Genomic DNA, 8272 nt, shown 5'->3' with positions numbered 1-8272 from the left:
CCCTCCCCCAATCCCAGTTTAAAAGCTCCTCCATCTGTCTAACCATTCTTTACCCCAGCACCACTGCAACCTCCCCATTTAGGTGTAACCCTCTCCATTTAGGTGTAACCCGTCCCTACCATAGAGGCTGTAGCCGACAGAAAAGTCAGTCCAGCTCTTTAGGAACCCAAACTCTTCCTTCCTGCACAAATTCTAAGCCACTTATTAAATCCCTAATCTCCCGCTGTCTTTCCAGTGACACTCGTGGCACTGGTGGTAGTTCTGAAAACACTAACTTGGGGTCCGGGACTTGAGCTTCTCTCCTAATTCCCTAAAATAATTTTTAAAGGGGTTGTCCCAAGTTGATAAGTGTAGCTAGTTAGCTCCCCCATGTAAAAATAAGAAGAATTCTAATTACCTGTCCGTCGTCCAGCGATGTCGTTTTCTTGATATCGTTGATTGAAGTTGCGGTCGGTCCCTCTTTGTATCCTGCTCGTTGCCTAGGTTCCCGGCCACCGCTATTTACCTTTAGCGGTGGCCGCGCATGCGTAATGACATCCTCTGCGCGGGTGTGTTTGTGTATATGTGTTTGTGTATAAGTGTTTGTGTGTGTGTGTGTGTGTTTATGTGTGAGTGTATATATCTGTGTATTTGTGTGTATGTGTATATGTTTGTGTATATTTTTGTGTATATGTGTGTGTGTTTGTGTGTGTTTGTGTATATGTTTGTGTGTATATGTTTGTGTGTGTGTTTTTGTATGTGTGGGTTTGTATATATGGGTGTGTTTGTGTACATATGTTTGTGTGTATATGTTTGTGTGTATATGTGTGTGTTTGTGTATATATGGGTGTGTTTGTGCATATGTGTATAGGTTTGTGTGTATGTTTGTGTGTGTTTTTGTATACGTATACGTGTGTGTTTGTGTATATATGGGTGTATTTGTGTATATATGGGCGTGTTTGTGTATATTTGGGTGTGTGTGTATATATGGGTGTGTTTGTGTATATGTTTGTGTGTGTGTGTGTTTTTGTATATGTGTGGGTTTGTGTTTGTGTATATATGGGTGTGTTTGTGTACATATGTTTGTGTGTATATGTGTATATGTTTGTGTGTATATGTGTGTGTTTGTGTATATATGGGTGTGTTTGTGCATATGTGTATAGGTTTGTGTGTGTTTTTGTATACGTGTTTGTGTATATATGTGTGTGTTTGTGTATATATGGGCGTGTTTATGTATATATGGGCGTGTTTGTGTATATATGGGCATGTTTGTGTATATGTTTGTGTGTGTGTGTGTTTTTGTATATGTGTGGGTTTGTGTTTGTGTATATATGGGTGTGTTTGTGTACATATGTTTGTGTGTATATGTGTATATGTTTGTGTGTATATGTGTGTGTTTGTGTATATATGGGTGTGTTTGTGCATATGTGTATAGGTTTGTGTGTATGTTTGTGTGTGTTTTTGTATACGTGTTTCTGTATATATGGGTGTGTTTGTGTATATATGGGCGTGTTTATGTATATATGGGCGTGTTTGTGTATATATGGGCATGTTTGTGTATATGTTTGTGTGTGTGTGTGTGTTTTTGTATATGTGTGGGTTTGTGTTTGTGTATATATGGGTGTGTTTGTGTACATATGTTTGTGTGTGTATGTGTATATGTTTGTGTGTATATGTGTGTGTTTGTGTATATATGGGCGTGTTTGTGTATATATGGGCGTGTTTGTGTATATGTTTGTGTGTGTGTTTTTGTATATGTGTGGGTTTGTGTTTGTGTATATATGGGTGTTTGTGTATATGTGTGTGTTTGTGTATATGTTTGTGTGTATATGTTTGTGTCTTTGTGTATATATGGGTGTTTGTGTTCATGTGTTTGTGTGTGTGTGTGTTTGTGTGTTTTTTGTATATGTTTGTGTGTATGTGTTTATGTAATATATGGGTGTGTGTTTATATGTGTTTGTGTATATGTTTGTGTGTGGTTGTTTGTGTGTGTGTAGGTGAGTATAAGTATCGGTATTGTTCACATTGATAACTTTTTTTTATGTTGTTGCAGATTTTGATGTACCAATTGGACTACGTCTTCGATTCGTTGGACTACTGCGTAGATCGACGTTTTTTGAAAATTTTAATAAAATGGTTAACGAGGGTTTTGTTGGGGATTTCTTATTTCAATAAAAAAAAATTGCCTTTGTATTTTTTTTTCAAACTTTATTAGTGCCTAGATAATGGTAGTTGGCTGATTGACAGCGTCCATTATAAAGGCGGTACTTAGTGTTAGCCGGTGCAGAGGCTAGCACTAACCACCCATTATTACCCCGGTACCCACCACCACCAGGGGTGCCGGGAAGAGCTTGGTACGATCCAGTACCCGACCAGGGCCGCCATCAGGAATTTCAGGGCCCCCTACAGCTAAATTTTCTGGGCCCCCCTACCGTGGCACCGCCTGTTAACGGTACTCCGTCCAGCACTATATCATGGTACCCAGGGCCGCCATCAGGGGGGGTATTATGGGTACTGATGTGAGAGGCCCGGCCAAACCTAATTGAAAGGGGGGGCCGGCAAACTGCCGCGACTTGCCTTTAGTAGAAAAAAAACAGGCCCCTGCAATGGGGCCCGTTTTTTTCACCAAAAGAATGTCATGAGCTGCGGGCCCCCCTTTCAATTAGGTTTGGCCGGGCCTCTCACATCAGTACCCCTAATACCCCCCCCTGATGGTGGCCCTGGGTAGAATGGGGGCCGTCAAACACCGCCGCCCGTGCGACCGATCACGCGCACCCGCAAACTCCCGCGCATGCGCACCCGCGACCGCTTGGAACCGCGCACCGAATTTTGAGGCAGATTTTGACCTGCCCACACTATCTTGCCGCGTTTTTTGCCCGCGGCGATTGAGGACAGCAGACAGAAAACGCAGCGAAAAATGCATTTTCTGCCCCCCATTGATTTCGATGGCAGGTCAGAGGCGGAACCGCGGCAAGAAAGGACGTGCTGCTTTTTCTTTTTTCCACGACTGGCTCCCATTGATTTCAGATTAAATCAATGGGAGGCGGTTTTGGAAGTTTTTTGGTGCTGATTCTGACGCAGTGTCCGAGTCAATATCAAGGCCCAAAAACTCTGTGAACTGGGCCTTATTGTTAGGGCTTATTCAGACGAACGTGTAATACGTCCGTGCAACGTGCGTGATTTTCACGCGCCTCGCACGGTCCTATGTTACTCTATGGGGCCGTTCAGACTGTCAGTGATTTTCACGCGCCTCGCACGGACCTATGTTACTCTATGGGGCCGTGCGGACTGTCAGTGATTTTCATGCAACGTGTGTCCGTTGCGTAAAACTCACATGTCCGATATTTGTGCATTGTTCGAGCATCACGCACCCATTGAAGTCAATGGGTGCGTGAAAATCACGCCCAGCACTTCCGCAGCCGTATAAACTATGAATGAAAACAGAAAAGCACCACGTGCTACAAACATACAAACAGAGTGTCATAATGATGGTGGCTGCGCGAAAATCACGCAGCCACGCATCATACGCTGCTGACACACGGAGCTGTTATGGACCTTTTGCAAGCGCAAAATACCACGTTTTTGCGCACGCAAAAAGCACACGCTCGTGTGAATCCGGCCTTAGGGTAGGAACACACTAGGCATAAACACTGCGGATTTTATGCAACACATTTTATTGTGGATAATCCGCAGCGTATTACTGTCGCAGCAGAGCGGATGAGATTAGAACAAATCTCATCCGCACGCTGCAAAAATAATGGACCTGCAGTGTTGCTTTTTGGCTTTTTAAGCCGCAGCGTGTCAATGTATTCTGTGGAATCGCTGCTCCTCTGTTGCGGAAATGCTGCGGTTCTGCCGCAAAAATCACACATGAGAAGAAAAAAAAAAGGCACTTTTGTAAATTTATAAAAAAGTTTAGACTTACCCCGGCCGTAGTCCTGGTGACGCGATCCTCTATTCTTAGCGCAGCCCCGCCTCCTGTCATGACGTTTCATCCCATGTGACTGCTGCAGCGGTCACATGGTCTACAGCGTCATCCCAGGAGGCGGGGCTACGTTCAGAAGAGAGAGATGCGTCACCTAAACTACGGCCGGGGCAAGTCTAAAAGTTTTTTTCCCTGCAGGATTCCCGCAGCGGACACGCCTCACGAAACCTGCGCCACTATTTGGTGCGGTTTTGCTGGCAGAATTCCCTGTGGCTACCGGGGCGGATAAGCTGTGTAGTTTTACTCCGCATATCCGCCTAGTGTGTCCCTTATGATGTCGCTCCTGGAGCTGCTGCCGGTCTCTAAATAGGCAGTTGGTTCAGTAGAATTTGGAATTATTTTTTTTTGTGAACCAGCTTAAAAAAATCCAAAACTTTTGTGTTAGGGCCGGTTCACATCACCGTTCGCTTCCGCTCCGGGGTTCCGTCTGAGGTTTCTGTCGGGTGAACCCCGCAACGCAAAGTGAAAGTGATAGCACAGCTTCCGTTTCCGTCACCATTAGCGCAGTCGACTGCGCTATTGATTCCGTCCGAAAACCAGCCGGAATTGTGACGAACGGAAACCATTAGCGATGTTTCCGTCACCATTGAGATCAATGGTGACTGAAACGGAAGCTGTGCTGTCACTTTCACTTTCCGTTGCGGGGTTCACCCGACAGAAACCTCAGACGGAACCCCGGAGCGGAAGCGAACGGTGATGTGAACAGGCCCTAACACAAAAGTTTTGTATTTTTTTAAGCTGGTTCACAAAAAAAAAAAATCCAAATTCTACTGAACCAACTGCCTATTTAGAGACCGGCAGCAGCTCCAGGAGCGACATCATAAGGGACACACTAGGCGGATATGCTGAGTAAAACTACACAGCTTATCCGCCCCGGTAGCCGCAGGGAATTCTGCCAGCAAAACCGCACCAAATAGTGCCGCAGGTTTGGTGAGGCGTGTCCGCTGCGGGAATCCTGCAGGGAAAAAAAAGTTTCGACTTGCCCCGGCCGTAGTCCTGGTGACGCATCTCTCTCTTCTGAACGTAGCCCCGCCTCCTGGGATGACGCTGTAGACCATGTGACCGCTGCAGCAGTCACATGGGATGAAACGTCATGACAGGAGGCTGGGCTGCGCTAAGAATAGAGGATCGCGTCACCAGGACTACGGCCGGGGCAAGTCGAAACTTTTTTATCAATTTAAAAGAGTACCTTTTTTTTTTCTCATGTGTGATTTTTGCGGCAGAACCGCAGCATTTCCGCAACAGAGGAGCGGCGATTCCACAGAATACATTGACACGCTGCGGCTTAAAAAGCCAAAAAGCCACACTGCAGGTCCATTTTTTTTGCAGCGTGTGGATGAGATTTGTTCATATCTCATCCACTCTGCTGCGACTGTAATACGCTGCGGATTATCCACAATAAAATGTGTTGCATAAAATCCGCAGTGTTCATGCCTAGTGTGTTCCTACCCTAAGGCCGGATTTACACAAGCGTGTGCTTTTTGCACGCGCAAAAAACGTGGCGTTTTGCGCATGCAAAAGGTCCATAACAGCTCCGTGTGTCAGCAGCGTATGATGCGCGGCTGTGTGATTTTCGCGCAGCCGCCATCATTATGACACTCTGTTTGTGTGCTTGTAGCACGCGGTGCTTTTCTGTTTTCATTCATAGTTTATACTGCTGTGGAAATGCTGGGCGGGATTTTCACGCACCCATTGACTTCAATGGGTGCGTGATGCGCGAACAATGCACAAATATAGGACATGTCGTGAGTTTTACGCAGCGGACACACGGACACACGCTGCGTGAAAATCACTGACAGTCTGAACGGCCCCATAGAGTAACATAGGTCCGTGCGAGGCGTGTGAAAATCTCGCACGTTGCACGGACGTATTACACGTTCGTCTGAATAAGCCCTAACAATAAGGCCCAGTTCAGAGTTTTTGGCCCTTGATATTGACTCGGACACTGCGTCAGAATCAGCACCAAACAACTTCCAAAACCGCCTCCCATTGATTTAATCTGAAATCAATGGCAGCCAGTCGTGGAAAAAAGAAAAAGCAGCACGTCCTTTCTTGCCGCGGTTCCGCCTCTGACTTCCCATCGAAATCAATGGGAGGCAGAAAATGCATTTTTCGCTGCGTTTTTTGTCTGCTGTCCTCAATCGCCGCGGGCCAAAAACGCAGCAAAAAAACGCGGCAAGATAGTGTGGGCAGGTCAAAATCTGCCTCAAAATTCTTTAAGGAATTTTGAGGCTGATTTTTTTTTGCCTGCAAAATACTGTGTGAACAGGGCCATACATGATCAGCACTTTGAGATAATTTACTCACTGTGTCAGAAGAGCTGCTGCCACTCCAGTCCTCTTCCGGCGATGTCTTCCAGGCGAGGTCTTCGGTCCAGACGTCCAGGTAAGTTTTGTCCATGTGTGTCCGCGGCTGCACGCGCTTCGTTCGCGGGTGCGCGCGCGGCCGATCGCGTGGGGGCGCGTTCGCGAGTGCGCACGCGCGGGAGTTTCCTTGTGCGCGCGATCGGGTGCGCGCGCGCGGGCGGACGGTTTGACAGCCCCCCATGACGAGGGGAGGGGACCCGCAGCAGCAGCAGCAGCTCACGACATTCTCTTGGTGAAGAAAACGGGCCCCATTGCAGGGGCCCGTTTTTTCCTACCAAAAGAATGTTGCGGCAGTTGCCGGGCCCCCCTTTCAATTAGGTTTGGCCGGGCCCCTCACACCACTACCCCTAATACCCCCCTGATGGCGGCCCTGTACCCGACCATCTGTTGTGATGGTCGGGTACTGGGGCGGCCGTAGGCTGGTATTATGAGGCTGGGAAGGGCCAAAAACAGTGGACCTTCCCACCCTTGTAATGCTAGGCTGCTGCTGCTGTGTTGTATCGGGCTGGTTATAAAAATGTGGGGGACCCCCACGTCGTTTTTTTTTTAAATGTAACAATAGACGTTGGGTCACCCACATTTTTAATGACCAGCCATATTACAAGGCTGCAGCAGTCTGGCATTACATGGGTGGGAGGGGCCACTGGTTTAGTACATTCCCAGGCTAATAATACTGTGTTTGTGGCTGGTTATGATAAATTGGGTGGAACCCCATGTCTTTTTAATAAAAATAATAAATAATAAAAAAATATGACGTGGGGTCCCCCCCATTTTTATAACCAGCCAGATACAACACAGCAGCAGCAGCCTAGCATTACAAGGGTGGGAAGGTCCACTGTTTTTGGCCCTTCCCAGCCTCATAATACCAGCCTGCGGCCGCCCCAGGGCCCGACCATCACAACAGATGGTCGGGTACTGGATCGTACCAAGCTCCTCCCGGCACCCCTGGTGGTGGTGGGTACCGGGGTAATAATGATGTTTAGTGTTAGCCTCTGTACCGGCTAACACTAAGCCTCCCCTTAGTAATGGACCTTGTCACTCAGACAGCGGCCATTACTAAAGTGATAGTAATAAAACTTGAAAATAAAACACAAAGATATAGATAAAATATTTTATTGAAATAAAGCACCCCCAACACAACCCTCATTAACCATTTTATTGATGAAAAAAAAAGCGTCATCTAAGTAGTCCTCGAAACCGACGTAGTCCAAACACCAAACCTGTAAAAAATCAAAAATATAAAAAAAAATATGAAATAAAACATGTCGTAGGCTTAGTTTCACTTTCATGTGTGATACTGACTGTTATACCATGTATAGAAGCCTGCGGCAAAGTTGGCTTAGATACAGGGCGCCAGCAGACAGTATCATACATGGCCATACAGACATTTATACAAACAAACATACATACATACATGCAAACATACATGCAAACATACATGCACATAGACATACATACAAGCAAACATACATACAAGCAAACATACATGCAAGCAAACATACATGCAAGCAAACATACATGCAAGCAAACATACATACATGCAAGCAAACATACATACATGCAACCATACATACATGCAAACATACATACATGCAAACATACATACATGCAAACATACATACATGAAAACATACATACCTGCAAACATACATGCACATATACACATACAAACATGACAACATACATACAAGAAAACATACATACAAGCAAACATACATACAAGCAAACATACATACAAGCAAACATACATGCAAGCAAACATACATGCAAGCAAACATACATGCAAGCAAACATACATACATGCAAACATACATACATGCAAACATACATACATGCAAACATACATACATGAAAACATACATACCTGCAAACATACATGCACATATACACATACAAACATGACAACATACATACAAGAAAACATACATACAAGCAAACATAC

The sequence above is a fragment of the Rhinoderma darwinii genome, chromosome 1, assembly GCF_050947455.1.
Source record: "Rhinoderma darwinii isolate aRhiDar2 chromosome 1, aRhiDar2.hap1, whole genome shotgun sequence".
NCBI lineage: Eukaryota > Metazoa > Chordata > Amphibia > Anura > Rhinodermatidae > Rhinoderma > Rhinoderma darwinii.
This window is presented reverse-complemented; position numbering follows the sequence as displayed.